This window comes from Sceloporus undulatus, chromosome 5 (genome assembly GCF_019175285.1).
Source record: "Sceloporus undulatus isolate JIND9_A2432 ecotype Alabama chromosome 5, SceUnd_v1.1, whole genome shotgun sequence".
Taxonomy (NCBI): Eukaryota; Metazoa; Chordata; class Lepidosauria; order Squamata; family Phrynosomatidae; genus Sceloporus; species Sceloporus undulatus.
Genome location: NC_056526.1, coordinates 43,722,345 through 43,741,520, shown reverse-complemented (window position 1 = coordinate 43,741,520; position 19,176 = coordinate 43,722,345). Strand labels below are relative to the sequence as shown.

The 19,176-nt window shown below is 37.5% G+C and overlaps 1 long non-coding RNA gene across 3 annotated transcripts in view; it reads left to right on the top strand.

Annotated features, from left to right (window-relative positions):
• Positions 1-19,176, top strand: part of LOC121932271 — a 119,119-nt gene that overhangs the window by 67,804 nt on the left and 32,139 nt on the right. For all 3 annotated transcript variants that reach the window (XR_006104305.1, XR_006104306.1, XR_006104304.1), the window contains 2 exons: positions 1,320-1,529; positions 3,467-3,604. This is a non-coding gene — a long non-coding RNA (uncharacterized LOC121932271). The remainder of the gene's footprint in view (positions 1-1,319; positions 1,530-3,466; positions 3,605-19,176) is intronic.

The window sequence follows — 19,176 nt, the reverse complement described above, 5'->3', positions numbered from 1 at the left end:
TTTGCTATAGCTCCTCTACAAATGTTAACAGTACTTGAAAAAGGAGATAATTTTTGTGCTGTTCAATAAAATTACCTTAGTTGGAAAGGGACTGCTCCTTTGTTGTTGTTTTTTTGGGGGAAATCTTTTTTGAAAAACAATTCTCAGTGTGCTTTTCCATGAGATGTTGGGTAGTAATAACATCCTGGTGGGGCCTTGTGTCTTTGTAAATGGACCTACATCTGTAGGAATTAAAACTGTGCTGTTGTGTAATGTACATTGATGCATATTATTGTGTAATGCGCACCACTGTGCTGTGAATATTGATGCACATTGCACACTGATGCACATTAGGTGATGTCCCGTTAACACACATTCAGAATTCAGTAAAGAGGTTTCTTAGCACCTCTACTACGTATCTCGGTATAGGTAAAGTTACATGATGTAATAGGTTATATTAAGATTCCTGCAGAGTTCTTTATATGTGTATATATTAAAAATAATATTTTGGATTTAAATGATCCGTGATCTATTCTTAATTGTCATGAGGCATCTTGCTGTAAGGATTTAATCATCTCTAGTGACTGTCCACCTTCAAGAAAAGCATGAATCTGTTGTCAAATCAAGGGATGTGAATAATAACCATTTATTTATGATGGTGCTCCAAGATCAGAATTCAGGAGCTTGTTCCACTTGTAGGAGTGTATAGAGTGTGAGACTAATTAAGATGGAAAATGCCAAGAAACAAGTCTTTAATGGAAGCCAACAGCTTCTGTGGGTCCAATTAAGACCACCCAACTGTGAAATGCAGCCCCCTAGGTAGCAGTTGGATTGGCCATTTTGGGAAGAGAGGAATCAAAAAAGGAATACCTATTTTCATGGGTAAAAGGAACTGAGTAAATGTTTAAGGGTTTTGCCTAATCCCTTAAATGTAAGAATATGATATTAATGTTAGTACTGAAATTCCTCAGTACAGATTTACATACGCACCACAATCTGAACTTGAAGCCCTGCTAACTGTTCTTGAGATATGGCTGTGTTCTTGGTCCCAAATCAATCTTGTCATTCCTCAGAAAGCAATGAAAGATAATAAGTACTATTCACCTGATTGCCTTCCTGCTCAGAGACAGCTGGTGACGCTTGTCTTCCTGATAACCAGGACTTTCAGATCTAAGGCAGGGATAAAGAAAAGCCGGGAGCTTGCTGAATCTAAATTTGACAGTCGATGGCAGTGTAGAGGGGTCAGGAGGGATAGAATCTCTGACACGTATAAGAAAGGAACAAAATTTATCTGCTCTCGTTGCAATGATTAGATGTCTCATTGTCTGGCTTTCTTATAGCGGATGATTGATCGTGCCCGCCAGCTGCCTAATATCATAATTAACAAAGTTGCTACCGTGTCTGAGAAGTTTAATCGAAAAAAAATTGCCAGCAGTCTAATGCCGTCGTTGCCCATGAGGATGAGAAACACAGCAAAGTCGACTTTTGGACTAATGGATCTGCAGAACTATGTGGGCAGAATGAGAAATAATGCTCCTGGGTGGCTAATGGTATGTTTCTTTTCACAATTCAATTTTCCTCTCATTCTCTCTCATTGTCTTAAGATCTCGAAGGACTTAAACTTTCATTTCGAAGTCTCCATCTACTTTATTATTTTATGTTTATGCTTTAATATCAACATTAAATTATCTTATCATTGTCAATGCTCTTAACAAAATCTATTTAAAATAGAGATAAATACGGTAATTGTTTCTATGTTCCCTCCACCACCACACAGATTTCAGACAGATTTTTGAAGATTTCCATGTTTTATTTTTGTGAGTCCTAAAGGAAGAAAGTGTCTTAAAGTCAATGGAGACAAAGACTTCACTTACTGGCATTACATTAAGAAATGTTGCTAAAAATATACATTTATGCATATTCTTATGGCTACAGATATTTGTAAAAATATCTGATTAACAGTTCGAATTTCGGATACACCAGAATATTTAGGAAATATCTAAATAGCTCAGCTGTTGATCTGAAATATTTACACATTTTATGGTTTAAAAATGACTGTTCAATTTTTTTGTGCTTTGCAGTTGTATTTTCCCCACTCTCTTTATGTGCTTTATTTGCTCACATAGTTGTCCCTAGAGTACATGTTGCTATCGCTAGTCTAACATATCAATGTGAATATTGACAGTGATGTCTGTGTGTGTGTGTGTGTATGTACCATATGAAGAGGAATGGATGGGATATTATGGAAATAAAGACAAAGAAAACAATAGCTGATGTATGCAGCACCACAGGAAAATGCACAGAAGGAAAACATTGCGGAAAAGCTAGTCATAGTTCCATTATCTGGATTTAATAAACCTCTGAAAAAGGAGAAGTTGCTTTCATTTGCTGATTATTGGAAGTGGAATTGTGTATTTTAACCAAATTTGGAAGACCGTTTTCTCATGCATTTTCTTTTAGATTTTCTTTTTAACTGAGTATATTGTAACTAATGCAACGAGTTGTAGCTCTGACTGCCAGTATCTCTCTGAAAATTATTTTGTTTCACACATTCTTTCTGCTAGCAGCATGTCATCTGCAGATTTTAAAGTATATTAAAAATTATTGATACCATAAGACTTTTTTAAAAAAAATTCCATGCATATGATTTCATGCATAGCAATTCTGTAAGTATTTTAAAATATTTTATTATATCTTGTCAAATTTGTGGAAAATAGAAATGGCATCATTTTGTCAAGATATTATTCTGAACTGCAGCTATGCAAAGAAAACTATTGGTCAGAGATATTTTTTTTCTCACATGATCAGTGATAGATAATAATTCTAACCATTCCTGGCATTTTTATTGTTCACTGGTTTGAAAAAAAACACCTTGTTTTGTCTGGAACAAAGATTTGTATAAATATAGAAGGGAGGGGGGAAAAACCAGATTAGTAATGCAAATTTTAAACAGAATGAAAGATTAGGCTACTAGAACAAGTATATTGTTATTTTAATCAGCACTCACATAATATTTCATGTAATTGAGACATAGTGCATTGTTAAAACTCAGCTGGAGAACTAAATGTCTGTATGGATTACAGGAGGAAATGCTAAAGCAGTGTCATAGCAGATGTGCCTGGTTTTTAACAGGATTATTTCCTTGTATATGTAGCAATGAACTCCTCATAATAGTTTCAGAGGAACTAATAACTTTTAGAAGCATGTTAATAGCAAATGTGCCAATGTAAAGAGTTAGAAGATTAGTGATGCATTCTCTGCACTGAAATAAGAGTATAATAAATGTCTCTCAGGTGACTCAGGCTGCAGCAATTTTTATTCCAGATTAAAGCATGATGGACCTTTGGTTGAGTGATTAACCCTTCAGAAATTAAAACCCAGTGCTAAAATTGTCAGTCCAATTTAAATGCAAACACAGAAACAAGGGTTATCATCATCATCATTCTTCTTTTTCTCTCTCTTCCTCTCTCTCTATGATGCTGAGAAGATAGCCAAGAGGACCATGATTTAGCTTGGGCAAAACAGCTTGAATAGCAAAATGGCTTTCCAGAATTCAGAGTAAAGGAATTTCAGAATGAATGCACTGATGCTATGACAATCATATACTGATACTATGAAAAAGCAGGTAAGAGAAATATGATCAGTTAAATGACAAGTTGAATTAAGGTGCAGCTGGATGCATGTCAAATCAGAAGCTCAAAGGAGCTTACTCCCATATAAGTGTATATAAAATAGCTACATTAAGTTGGGTTCTTGCAACACAATGAATACGGGATAATTTTTTTCATGGTGTAGTCTGACACAGGAAACATTTGAAGAGTTAAATTTGTACAGAGTCTTAAAAAATCTTTTGGCAAAGTAGGCAAGCCACTACAGAATATAATTTAAAGAGGGCAAGAGGTGCAGTCCTATACATTCACTTACCAGGGAGTAACTCTCATTGAACTTCGCAGGGCTTACCTCTGAATAGATGTATATCAGGTTGCACCATTTAATGCACACATATATTTACTGCTTTTAGGAAACTGATTTTTGATTATGTTTACAAAAACATTCTCAGGATAGGCTTCAATAATAGTTCAAGTTATTATTATGTTAATTATTAAATTAATTATATGCCAACTGTTCTGAATATACTGGACTATTTGGAAAACTGAGCCTATTAACAAAATGGCATTTTAGGTATCCATAATATGGCAGGCACAATGTTTCAGGGCTGTGAATGTTATTCAAGACTGAACTTTTATTGTAATGTTTGTATTCAATATATAGAACAGTTTATCTTTTATTTAAATATTACTTCAGAGTTAGTATATTATGCCCATTATTTATTAATTAGGCATCAGATGATTAATCAGATCAGAGTCAAAACATCCTTATTAATTTTGTCACGTGTATACTTTCATGAGTGCTTTTGGTATTTTGATATCGCATTTCCAGTGGAATAAAGAATATTTCCCCAAATAGCTTAGCAAAATAAAATAGTAAATCAAAATATTCAGAATGTTCAGAAAGTTGATGAAAGTTGTTCCAAGATTCATTTTTAGATATGAATTTTGCAAATTCAGCCAAATACTGATTACATTAGCAAACAGAACCCTGCAATTTCAGAGCATGACATGAAAACAGAGATTTGGGGTACTGATATTGACCCAAAGAAAAATAAAGCTTCAGAAGCATATTTGAATTTCATCAGAGAGATTGAAGATTTGAGTGCTGGTCTGAATATTAAAGGACAGAAACTGAAGCAGATATTTATGGTAGAATTTGTCCCCCTGCTATTATTCTTTCAGTTTACCTGCTATTATAGAGAAGAAAGAGAATGAATTAGGTCAATCATTCTCAGATTGGTTTCTGTCTGTATATATTTTCCTGAAGGATGTGTTCTAGCACTGGAAGGGGATTAGACTAGATGATCCTTAGGATCACTATTATCTTAATGATTACATTATTCAATGATCAGTCCTCTCTAGGATCATAATAGGATCATGTGGTCCTTTCATACTGCACCTGACAAGCGGACTAGAGGAAGGGCTACTGTGTCATTTCCTAGAAGCTTCCTGTGAAGCACATTACAATGTTTTACTGACTGACTTTGTAGCTGCACCATACTCAGCATGGCACAGCAGTAATAATGAATCCCTTCTTAATTAGTCAGTTTGAATTCACTCTAATTACTAGTTTCCTGTCGTGTTTACTACTCTTGCTCTTGCTCGCCTTGTGTTTTGTCTATTTTTTGAAAATATATATATATTTATATATATATCCTACCTTTAATTGATCTCACTAACTTACTGACTAATTGATGGCCAGTTCATCACTAAAGGAATGGTTTGAATTACAGCTGAAGGGAATGCTTTGATATTTTTGCTTGAGGAGATATTATAAAAGGATCATGGCTAAATAGTATACTGCAAGAAGGATAGGAATGGTAGGAATAATGTGCATAGACTGTATCTTAGTGGCCGCTCCCAAGTTCTGGAACTCCCTCCCTAGGCAGGCCAGGATGGCTCCATCCCTGCTGTCCATCTGGCAGCAGGTAAAAATGTTTCTATGCCACCAGACTTTTGCATGACATGAATGCTGTTTTGTTTTTTGTTTTAAAGACTTTCAAACTTTAAATTTTAATAATGTAATGTTTTTAATTGTTTGAATTGTTTAATTGTTTTTTAAGCTTGTATTTTGTATGTTTTATAGTGTTTTAACTTGGACTGTTTTAGATTTGTAAGTCAGCTAGAGTCCCTGTACAGGGAAAAAGCCGTGATATGAATAAACATAATAAACATAATAATAACAATAATAGGAATGATGCAGCCCTCCAGTTGATGTTGGGTTGTATTCCCCAGCATTCTTCATGAAAGGCTATGTTTAGCTAGGACTGCAGTCCAACAACATTTGTAAGACCATATGTTGCCCTCTCCCACCCCCACTGTAAGGCTATATTAAATGCTATGGAAAACTAACCTTTTAGAACTAACCTTCCAAAAAAGGGCCCTAGTGTGTTACCACTTGTGAAGAAAGCTAGGTCAGAGCAGTGGCATCAATGGGCAGGTGCAGGGGGTTCAGACCACACCAGGTGACGCCCCACAGAAGGGGTGACACCCTGGTGGGGTCCTCCTCTCACTGCGGTGGAAGGACAAGTGTATACCTCGTGGCTTCACCAATTTCTGGATCACTTCCCTAGGGAGGGAGCCAAGGCAGCAGCAGAGAGGTGAGTGAGTCCCTCATCGCTTTGTTGCCAGACCAGCTCCCTCCCTGGGGATGGAGGCCAGGTGGTGGCAAGGGCAGTGGAGGGGTGAGCACACCCCTCATGGCTTCATTGCCTCCCAGTCCTCTCCCCAGGGAGGGAGCTGGGACAGCGATGAAGCCACAAGGGATGAGCAGTGTGGGGCAGGCCACTGCTGCCGCCCTCGGCAGCCCTCTCCCTACACCAAGCCTGGTGTTTCCACTGAGTAAATGGATTGCTTTATGTGATTATTTTTATAGGAATTGAAAAGTATTGGTTGGCCCTTTATGTAAATGAGTTACTGAATTGAATATTACCTCCATTTCAGGAAAAACTCTCGTGCGTGTAGATGGGATTCTAATTTTGGGATTTTTATTCATAGGTGGTGACCTTTTATTTTTGTTTCTTTGACGGTGGATTTGTAAATGTGACACAAATTATAATGTGCAAAGTAGGCAGTCAAGATACAATCTTGTATAAGACACAGAAAGCCGGGAGTCTGAGAACCACCAGTCTACATTCTCCAGGATGCCTGTAGAGTTAATGAGCTCTTTGCTGGATGACTCAGGGAAGGCAGCTTATGCTCCCTCCGTATAAAGGAAGTGAAGATCCTACTTCCTTTTTCATATTGCTAGCTAACAAAGGTTAGAAATGGCAATGTTGAGCCCAGCTAAATCTTGCTATTACACTCCCTACATAGTTAAGAGTTTCTATCTTTTAAAATGTGATGTATGTTATTGAAATGATAATAAATATGCAATCTCCTGTCCTATTCAATTTATTTCTCCCTTTCATCAAAGATGAGTTCCCACTGACTCTGTCAAGATAGAGGAGGCTTAGGCATTGTAGTAGAGAAATTAAGCAGCCTTAGGCAGCAGCTGCCTTCTACCTAGTCCTTTCATTTGCACTTAAAACACCCTCCAGGGGAAAAAAATCCTTTTTATGGGATTCCATGAAAAAGTAAAAATAAGATGAGAACTGAACTTGTGAACTGGTGCAGTTGGATGATGGGAAGGGAAAGAAAGGAAACATTTCAGGGTGCTGAACATGTATACTCTAAGGCTTGGATTAGCACCGTATTTAAAGCAATCCATCCCTTAAAAGACTCATAATTGCCTGTTAGCTATATCCCACTCTACAGGTATAATGATTCTATCTCTTTTCAAGATTTGTATATAGATTACTAATTGCTACCTGTCAGATTTTACTGCCATACTTTTTCAAATGTTCACATTGTTATATAAACACTTTTAATATATCCTTTGAAATATTTTTATAGCTAAAAATATAGTACACTGTTTCTTTTAAACATTTTGAGCAGTCACTTCTAGATTACATGCTCATATAAACGGACATTTAGCTACTGACTATGGCTGCATGAATATATTTTCAGTAATTTGAAACACACATAATATATCATTTAGAGCTGTTTCTACAATTTATTTTCATATGAAGGGTTCATTTGATTTTGCTAATGGAATATATCTGTTGTTAATGTACCTTCTCTTGAAGATTGCCATTATTTGCAAGGTTTAAATTAAGAAAGGAACAAAATGGAAAATAATGTATAGGTATATGTATCATATGCCTACTTCCACAATCCCTAACCAGCATGGCTACTCGGAGGTAACTTTTCCAAGCTCTGCTTGTCTACGTTTATGTTTTTTTTTACTCACCTGTCACTTCAGTGCTTTTTTTCTTCTGATCTTGGCAAATTATATGACATTTACTAGGTGTTCAAAGGAGACACATTACAATATTCTCACCTGAAGAATGCTCTAAATAATGCTTTCCTATGTTCAGTGTTCTGCTATATACAGGTGTTGTTGTTGTTGTTTTAGGGGAAAACAGGTAAACTAAAAGTTTCCCCACCAAATATATTCTGTTTGTTGTATTTTTTTGTAAACACCAAAGCCTGAGAGTACTCAAACCAAAATTTCCATCTCATATGAACATTTATTTTCTGGCTCTGGGTGTTTTGAGTTTTGTGGAATACCTTGATGCAATATTCATGAACACTCCTGTGAACATGGACAAAAATTTATACCCAATACACTGGAATTCCCTTCAGGGTCATAAATTACCCCTGATATGGGATCTGGTGGCTTAGTGGGTAAGACACCAATTCTGATGATTGTAAGGTTGCAAGGTTGGCAGTTTGAGGCCTGAATGCTGCATGATGGGATGGACTCCCATCACTCGTCCCAGCTTCTGTCAACCTAGCAGTTCAAAAGCATGCAAATACAAGTAGATAAATAGGTACCACTTTGGTGGGAAGGTAACAGTATTCCATGCAGTCATGCTGGCCACATGACCACCAGAGTTGTCTTTGCACAATGCTGGCTCTTTGGATTAGTAATGGAGATGAGCATCATCCTCTGCAGTCATGACTAGACATTCATGTCAAGGAAAACCTTTACATTTACAACAACAACAACAACAACAATAATAGTTTTATTTATATTGCCCCACCTCTCCCTTCAGATCGAGGCGGGGTTACAACCTGATAAAAAACCATAAATACAATCATAAGATACAATACAGTAAAATACAATACTTAAAATACAATCACAATCCAAGAACAGTAAAAAATTCAAAACATGCTACAATGGTCAATTACAGGGAATCAATCTGGCAGATAACATGGTGTCTTAATAAGAATCAGGAGGGTATGTCCGCCAGAAGAGCTCCGTCTTGACAGCCTTCTTGAAGGTGTCCAAGACGGTAGTTTGTCAAATAATTATCAGTGTTTCTAGTTAGAAGTCAGAGACATAGCTGCATTAGCTGGAATATCAGCATGCAAAAGGGTCTTGTAGCACCTTTGAGACTAACTGTGTGAAAGAAGCTTTTGTAAATTGAACCGACTTACTCAGATGTGCCAGTTCACTCCATGCATCTGAAAAAGTAGACCAGGTCTATGAAAGTCTCAAAGGTGCTTCAAGATCTCTTTGCATCTAGTAAGAAGAATATGCTCATTCACAGCTGACAATACAAGTATAAAAACTGAAAGAGTTGCAGAGTGAATCCTGACTGTATAGGTTGCATCCATATTTTTTTTAATCAAAAAGGGTCAATTTAATTTCATTTTCTTGCACATCTATACAACAACAAAAAGTTGTGACTTTTCTAGGCTTTGACTGAAAGCTGCCAGCAGTTGGCCTTTTCCTCATTAATTTTCCTATAAGTGCTGACAAGGTATTGTGAAAACATATATTTCTAAAAAATGTGGTTTGTCTGCTCCTCCAGAAAAATTGTGCTCTGCTCCAAAACTATACCTTAATGACCTTACAACTTCTTGTAGCACATAGCCAGCATAGTCATACTCTCTGAGGGATTCTGAGAATTTTAGATAGAAAAAGAAATATTTTCAAGCCCAGCTTCTCACCATGTTTGTACACATCTCTGTGACAATGTATTTCATATACAGTGACCTCCATGTATCCTATAGAAAAAAGACATGCATGAGAGAAATACACAGGTATGAAGCAGCCTTGAGTATATCTAGAGCTATTTAAGTACCCCCATCAGAAAACCTTTTTATACAATAAACATTATTTCTTTAGAAGAATGTCTTATCTGATAATATAATTTGGTTCTAGATTACAATATACTAAAGAATTGCTAACAATTTCACATGGTGCTTTGATCTAAAATGATCTTTAGAACTACTGTTCAGTTTTATACAGTAGAGTAAATTGTACAAGAAAACACAAACTGTTCACATGTAATAACTTGCTCACTTAAGGACTTGCATTGACATCAGGAGCTCAAATATGCTTGTGGTGGTAAAAAGAACTTTGACTCTTTGGGGACATTTACCTCATCCCTTTTTGATTACATACATACAGTGCTTTAGAACATGATGTTAAGTTTAAAGCATAACATTACCACAATAGAATCTACAAACCAAGGTCTTGCTCTGTGATGCATGTACCAATTTCTGCCTTCATCTGTCTGCTGTTTCTCTGCTCATGTTGTCTTCTGCGGCAGGTCAGCCACCCTGTCACACATATGTGAGAAATGCTTCTCCAGTGTGCCGTCCCTATGGTCACTGTGAATACCAGAATTTGAAACATTAAGCTAAAAAAACACACATTGATTTTGATTGTTTGAAATACAGAAATTAATTCATTGTTAATGTTAGGAAGTGGTGGAAATTAATTCATTATGTTTTCATTAACTGGTTCATTAATTAAACCATTTGTTTTTAAAGAACCTTGGTATTTACACAGAATGGCATATTTGGTTGTCACCCTTGCTCCTTGTGGTATAATGTCTTAACGATTTCTTTAAAAGTATTCTTAAAAGAGTTTTAATTGGGATGTAATACTTTGCTAATTTAAATTTTGAAGGAAGCAATAAGTGATTTTAGTAATTTTCTTCCCACTGTGAGAAAGTGTTTTAAAAAATGCTGTGTAGTTTTCAAAGACTATTTGCAGTTTGGGTAGTCTGCACAAAATCTGCATGTAGGGGAGATTATCACCAATAGGAAAAAAGCCACACAAGAAGCTTTCATAAATAAGTTTCAAACTACAAAAGTTCTTGTCAGTCCAGGATTCTCCCTGTCAGGGTTTCTGAACATTAAAAAAATGCAACCATTTTGCAAATAGTTCTGAATATTTTTTACTTCTAAGTTGCTTTTCATAACTTGGCCCTTTTCCAGATATAGGACTACAAATACCACCACACTTCACTTAAGGCTAGCATGGTGAGATTTGCAGTGTAGCCCATCTGGAGAACTCCAGACTGAGGAAGATTGTTTTAAAGCATGGCATATAACTAGTCTTCAATAAGGATTTGTCATATATCTGCATCTTTCTTTCTTTTTTTTTCCACACTTAGCTATTTCTGCCAACATATATGCTGTTTTACATAGCCCTCAAACAACATGGAGTCTTTGCACTGGAAAAAGTGAATAAGGAATGATGTGTTCATTCCACGTAGGGGACTGTAGCATGTTAAAAACATGCTCTTCCATAGATCACAATATGTGAACTGTATTGATTACAACCTACTTCTAATCTGCACCTGATGCATCTGATGAAGTGAGTTGTAGTCCACAAAGTATATGCCAGTTAAAATGTGTTACAAATTGAGTATTCCTAATCTGGAAATACTAGATCTAAAAACTGAAACTTTTTGCTGCCAGCCACTTGCTTTGCCCCCAAGGCAGCAGCTGTAGCATTCCTACTTGCTGGTCTCTCAGATCCTCATTCTTTTTTCAGAGAACAAAAAAAATGTGAGACTGGAAAGAGACATGACTGGAGAGAGATGCAAGGATTTATAAAATAGTGGGAGATGTGGATGTGCTCTAGCCACTTCACTTGGATTCCCATTTCACAGATCCTCAGACTCTCTCCAGCTGTGTCTTTCTCCAGCCGTGTGTCTCCTCTACCTTGCAAATACAGTATGTATTACTCTACTTGTGTTCTGTACTGTAGTATTATGTATATGCAAATACAGGTATTCCAAAATCTGAAATGCAAAACACCTCTAGTCCCAAGCATTTCAGGTAAGGGGTAGTAATAAGTGCCTATAAAAATCAAGGATGGAACATTTTAATTAAAAACATTCTGAATGTTTCTGGGCACATGTAGAGCATTCCTCTCCACAATCCAGTAATTCCATCCAGTAGACAAGACAAATAGGAAGCTGTGTGTTCTCAAGCAATAGAATAGCTAGATAGATATTTCAAAAAGGACAAGGAGCAATCTGGCAATCACTTCACTATGCCAAGCAGCACCATAATCTTTACCTGTGCAAGGGTATATTCCTTTCTGCTCCATACACATAGCCTGGTGCATTATTGCTATTGTACTTGCAATAATAGAGTGCATTTATGGCACATGATGATGCTTTAATGCATGTAATGATATTGTCATGCATTGCTGCTATGAGAAACAAAAGGATCCTATAGCCCTGAGCTCAGATGTATCCATAGTACAGTATTTTTACCCCTTAGCCTATCACACAGAGCTCCTGGGCTTTTTCCAGCTGGCTCTAAGGCCATTTGGCCCCCTACAGCATGGAAGGACAGCCAGCTTTTATCTTTATCATCTTTTTATGGGCTTGTGAGTAGAGTGAGACCTCCAAAGAATAGGATCCCGTGCTTCTCTGGTGTGTAAATTATGGCTGCTCATTCAAATACAAATTCTGAATATGCAGCCTGCAAAAGCCACATAGTGCATAAAAAGACTAAAATTCCATAAACATTCTGTTTTGGTGGCTTCAATTACTTTTCATACTGACTGTTCCCGAAATGAATAACAGAAGCCAAAATGTAAACACTAATAAATAAAGATTTGTTGTGGCTTGTGAGAAGATTACATGATATTTTAGAGGAAAAAAATCAATTTGAACTAATATTGGCTTATTATGAGAACATGAATTTGCTGGGGGTAGGTATATTGATAGATTCATTTTAGACATCTGTTTAAAAAAATCAATAAAACCCTTCGTAAAGTTTTCCCATAGAATTCTAGCTGAAACATGACAAAGGCATTTGTCAATGCCAGTTACGTGGCTCCAACTCTCTTGCCTATTATAATTGTACAGTGCTACCTCGGGTTACGAAATTAATTCGTTCCGCCGCGGCGTTCGTAACCCGATACATTTCGCAACCCGAAAAAGGCTTTTCCGAAGTGCGGCTAGCGGCTGGAAAGCCGCTAGCCGCGCTTCGCATTTGAATTTCGCGCCGAAAAAACTTTCGTAACCCGAAAAAAATATCGTAACCCGGAACAGTTTTTTCCTATGTAACTTTTTCGTATCCCGGAAATTTCGTAACGCGATCAATTCGTATCCCGGGGTACCACTGTATTTTATTTTGAATTCAAGCACCTTATAGAGGTTCAGATGTAAAAAATCAACACACCATTATATAGTTAACAAGAACATCATTGTAATACACTAAGAACATTAGCCTGAATATGAAGGATATAAGTAAATTGTGGAGTTGTGCAAGAATGATGTGCATGAATTGTGGAGACACTGTTCTGCATCCAAGTGGCAGGAACAGGCAGGAGCATGCTGTACAACAGTGCTACCATGCAAGGTCAGTGGATATGCACTGTGGTGATAATGAGAGAGTTTGGGGTCACAGATTGCCAAATGCTACTGTAGTAGCTGAAAGACCACAAGAAATAAAAAGTGCAGCTCTGAAATTAGTTTATATTCCTGTTATTTAGAAACTAACAGCCTCAACAGACTGGCATCAAAGGCTGGCATCAGGGCGGAGTGGGGTGATGGTGTCTGCACAATACATGCCCAACTCCACCCCCATGCCAGCGTGACACTGTGTGCTTCACCACACAGTCCAGATGATGCAGCACCAAAGGAACACCAAAATGCCACGGTGCCAGAGGCTATGGCGCCCTTTCAACAGCGCAAAAAGCAGCCACTTTTTGCGGCTCCTTTTTGTGCTGTGGAAAGGCCAGAGTGGGGCCATAGCATGTAGTTGCTGCAGCCTCAATCCAGCGAAGACAGAGGCAGCTGCAGGCCACCCCTTAGGGGTGGTCTGTTCAGCCCCCAAGTAAATGGTACTCCTTGAAGGAGGCAGAAATGATTGGACCTGCCCCATTTACCATGACTTGTCACCAACCCCATGTTCCCTTAAGAGAAGTTCAATTTTCTTCAATACTTCCTGATCCTTTATGAAACTGGATTTTCCTCTTGCCTGTTTCTTCTGGGCCTACAGTTGTCCCCTGCACTGTAACTTCATGCACCAGCTAATACAAGATGACTGGACACCTCTCGTAAAGACTTCCCAACTAGTTGTTCGTTCCCCACCCCCACCCCCATATCTGCTTGTATTTCTTTCTTATGTGGACTGTTTTAGTATTTATTATTTTACAGTTGTATGCAGGGGTAAACAGATGCAGAGCTTTTGAATGAATGGAAGGATTTATTTTTTCATCTAACTGAAAAATGTATATTAAAACGTTTTGTAGATGGCATTCTCAAACAACTACCGGAGTGAATTTTGCCAGCAAAGCCTATGTTGAGATGTATTTATAGATACATTAACCTTGAATGTTCTTCTTGATAAAAAAATAAAACCTTTGTTCAGATGTGAATCAGCCTATGGCTCTAATACTATTGAGGACGGCAATTATATTAAAAATTCATACACTTTCTGAAAAACAGGCCAGTTAATTGCTGAGATGTAATTTAGATATTTTTCTCTGAGTTTGCAATTCGTGTACATTTTTTTGGCCAAATTACCCTTGTTTCTTCATCGTATTTGCAAAAAGAGACTCCTGCTTATTGAACTATTACTACAGGATCTAGCTTTCCCCCCAAATTACACACTTTTTGCATAAATGTGCCTAATTACCTGAATTCAGTTTTGATTAGCAGTGTTAATTGATGCAGCTGTGGATGGGATCTGTTTACCTAAATTACCATGTGCAAACAGCAATACGTCTGAAAGTGAATATGCTGAACTGAAAATACTAATTAGCTGAGACAGATTGTTATTCAAGTCACATCTCAGGGCCTTTTTAATGAAAGCTTGGATATGTCAGGGCTTTATGATATGCAGACAGAAATGTCTATATTACATACGATTTCCTAAAGTTAATTCATGAGAGCAGATGGGATGTCGGCTGGGCTTCTCGTGACTTGCTTCTAGCGTTAATGTGAATATTGTGCTCTATTGATAACATAGCCATTGTTTGAGCATGTGCCTGCTCATGTGCACTCATGAGAACAGAGAGAGGCCCATTAAAAACTTGATACCATGCCATATTGCTACATCCAAACTGAAACAATTCGTTTTTTAAAAAAATACATTTGCAAATTCTTTTTCCTTACTACTGTAACAAAGCTCAAAATAGTCTGAAAACTGTCCTGCCAGTTTAACAAAAACAGTAATGAGTTTATGGAAACTAAGTAAGCAGAGAAAAGGGTAGAAACTGATTGCTGTTATTTTTAATCTTGAAGTTGAAAAGACCCATTCCATTTAAATGAATGATGAGTGTCCTAAGTCTCATCTTAAAAACAAAACAAAACACAACAACAGTAGTGTTAATGCCATGGTAGCAAAAACTTAATTTGTAGCGTGAAGTTACTGTATTCAGTTGCACTGCATATTGCAGTGTGCAGAATTTCATGAAATCCGATTGGTCTTGATGAAGTACATAGCACTGACTATATGATTCTGCCTTTTGGAAGATATGCATGGGAAAATGAAAGATACTCTTAGACTGGTCAAAAGTATAAAGATCTGAGCATTGCAATGGATCCAGCAATAGCACTAAAATAAGAGGGGGGGGAAACAACAGGTCCTTTGGATTATATGGCATATTCCTTAGTCACAGTATGGAAACTATTAAGAGAGCAAACATGAGATAGTGGTTTGAATGCTGGAATATGATTCTGACAGGCCAGATTCTAAATTTCCACTTGGCCATGGCAATCCACTGGGTTACCTTGGGCAGGTCACACTGTCAGCCTCAGAGAATGGCATTGGCAAATCTCATCTAAACAAATCTTGCCAAGAGAGCCTTTGCCTTTGCCCTAGGGTTGCCTTAAGTCAGAAATGATATGAAGGCACAAAACAACACCAGCAACAACAAATGGAAATGATGATAGAGCGATAGGAACAAGGACTCAGTTATCTAGTTAAGGAAACACTAATATTAACTGCTTTCTTAATATGAATTTAGTCTAGGGTGGGCAATGTTTAAATCCCCCCCTTGCATATTTATGTTTGTGTGGTTGAAAAACACACCCCTTGTTCCTCAACCCCATTCCTTTCTTCCATTTTTTAGACTGAATTGAACTGCACAGATCACATTTTTAAGGAGAAATATATCCTGTAATTCTTCACATACACTCTTCTGTTGCCATTCCTCACCCTCTTTTTCTATAGCCTTGGATACCTTGGATGTAATCTGACTCCTGCCTCTCCCCATCCTGTCCCCCCCACAAACATAGAACTTAGCCTGTTTGTTTTCTACTTGCCTAGAAAGTTCTTTATGGACCTGAAATTACTTTCAGGATGTGAAAGCTGTTGATTGGGCCAGAGCAATACAGCAACACCATTACATACCTATTTGTTAGGTTGCTTTAAAATAACAAGGAGTAGTGAACCAGCATGGTGTAGTATTTTGAGTAGGACTTCAGGAGACCAGAGTTCAAATCCCACTCCTACCCTTACCCCCACCCCAGAAACCCATTGGGTGGGTGACATTGGATAAGTCACAACCTCTGAGCTTTAGAGAATGCAATTACAAACCTTCTCCGAATAAATCTTTTCAAGAAAACCTTATGGTAGGGTAACTGTATGGCTCAGTTGAATTTAAGCCAAAAAAAAGAACAAATGGTAATTCATATGAATTCATATGAATCTGCTTTCCCAGTCATGACTAGCTGTTGACCTTGTTAGCATGGCCAGCAGAGAGAGCTTGGTAATGTGTGCTTGCTTGACTCCCTCAAAGAAGTATACAAATATAGGAAGCTGTCTTATAATGAGTGAGACCATTACTGTATATACTCATGTATAAGTCTAGAAATTTTAGTCAGAAAACTGACCCCAAAAACTTAAGTTGACTTATCCATAGGTCAATGTTAGTACTGTACTTTAACTTTTATTTTAAAAAAGAAACCATGCCCTGGTGAAAGGCAAAGTATAATCTCTCCTGGAAGCACTGACGTTCCTCTATTCTCTCATTCATCCAGCTTTTAGGATGAGCACCAACAGTTATGTCTGCTAGAATTTTAAGTTCTTTGGCATTGTTTTCCTTTGCTTCATTCTTTAGATTCTTTGTTATGAGGCCCTAAGTTTCACCCTCGACGTATCCATGGGTCACGTCAAAATACACAGTTTTGACCCCCAAACCTGCCCTCAACTTATACATGAGGTTGATTTATAGTCGAGTATATATGGTAGTTTAATCTGGTCCACATAGCAATGGCTCCTCAGGGTCTTTTATCTTTTCCTGTCAGGAAATCCCTAATACTACCTAAAATCCAAGTTTTAACATGGCCTCATCCTGCTCAGCTTCCAATATCAGTCAAATTCACTTTGTTTTCTGAGTGAGTATAGTGAGGCAACCACAGTGTGGCCTAGCAGTTGTGGCAATGTTCCAAGCAGGATGGTGTCATGGACTGGTTCCACACAATATGCCAAAGTGAGGAATGCTGAAGTATCAAAAGAATGATGAGACAGAAACCCCTGGCATTGATCAACAGACTGGGCCCCCAAAAATAATGGACAGCGCTTGGCCTTTGAAGCTCCCTATGGATGACAGGAACTGAATGGAGCTAATTTCTTTGGATATAATGCTAAATTATAATTCAGCATTATATGCACAAGCCTCAGCCTTGTATGTGCTCCATTCTCTTTTCCTCATCTGGCCAGACCAGACCAGTTTATCATTATGTCCAAATCAGTAACAATTGCAAACTAACAATACATTATGATTTACTTCCCCACCTATCCCACCCAAAAAATACAAAATCATAAACCAGGTCTTGAAGCTGGCTTGTATGTCCCAATTTGGTTGTTGCTACTTTTAGTTGAATATGGAGGTGGATGGTCCTGATCTCTTCATAGCATTCAAGCCTGAGGCCCCCACAGCATTTAACCAGGGTGGGGAAAGTGTGACCTTTGGGCCACAAGCACCTAGATTTCTTTTAGGTGGGAAACACCTCAAAATATTGAATTACTACACCTGGAATGTTGGCTTACATCTAAACCGATCCTTGAAACTTCCTGAAAATCAGTGAAGAAACGTGGAAGCTGAAACCAGAAATAGACTTCTAGTTACATGAGACAAGAGAACAGGGAAAACAGAGCTTCCTATACTCCCATAAAATGGTCCTAATGTGAAGAACACCACTCACTTGTGCTGCCTAAGATCTTTTTATAAGAATTGAATACATCCATGGGGGGCAGACTCAAGACATAGCCAAAGGACATAGTCATATAGTTTTTAACTGACTCCAGTTTATTACAGTTATCCCACTTTTGTACTGAGGTATTCAAAATGGCTTACAGACATGAAATAAAAATATCACAATAGAATAAATGTAGAGTTATTACAACTCAATAAACATAAATAACTAATGGGAGGTAAAGAACACTTTCAAGTTTTCCTTTCCTTGACAAAAAAGGGTGTCTCCAAATTTCAAGCAAAATGTGGAGAAAGTCGTCAACTGCCACTACTTTGTCTTTTGAAACGTTTTTTGAGAAAGAAATATTTATTTGCACCTTAAAAAAACCCACCAAAAAAACCCCTAGCCTGACCACCTGGAGACCAATACATTCCCCTATTCAGGTCATATTGGTATGGAACCACCACTATTTATAAGAGCCAGTGTAGTAGCTAGAACATTAGATTTTTAAAAAAAACTTGGGACATCTGGTAAAAACCTTCCTGGGCGACCTGTCTGCAATCTAATTTATCTCATAAGACATTCAGCATAATGTGTTGGCAGTAACAGTCTGGTATGTTGTGCTGTTTGTCTTGCTTTTCCCTGTTTGTCCAGCCTACAGAAACATGTTGTGAAGGAGTGCAAGTATTCCTGGACAATACCATCTTAGACTGTAGATGGACTGCATTTTTGAAAAGCAACAAAGTCGTCGTCATCATCATCATCATCATCATCATCATCATCATCATCATCATCATCATCATTCCAATATCTTATATGAAGAAAACTAGCATGCAATTGCTAGAAACATTTTGTGTCTTTATTCCTGATGTTTCTAGGTTGTTTGACAGCTGAGGGAATGTACAAATTTATGATTTAGTTATCTGCACATTTTAAATTAGTATAACTAGCAACTTTTTAATACAGTGACAGCTGTTTTCCTAAAACAGAGATTTTTTAAAATAATGAACAAGTTCTTCAATGTAGGAAATGCCCACTTACACAGCACTTTAGTCAGAATATGTGCTCTCATGGCTCTTAAAAGAATAATAGTTGTATTATTTGCTTGTCACCTTCTTGGGCACAAATGAAAA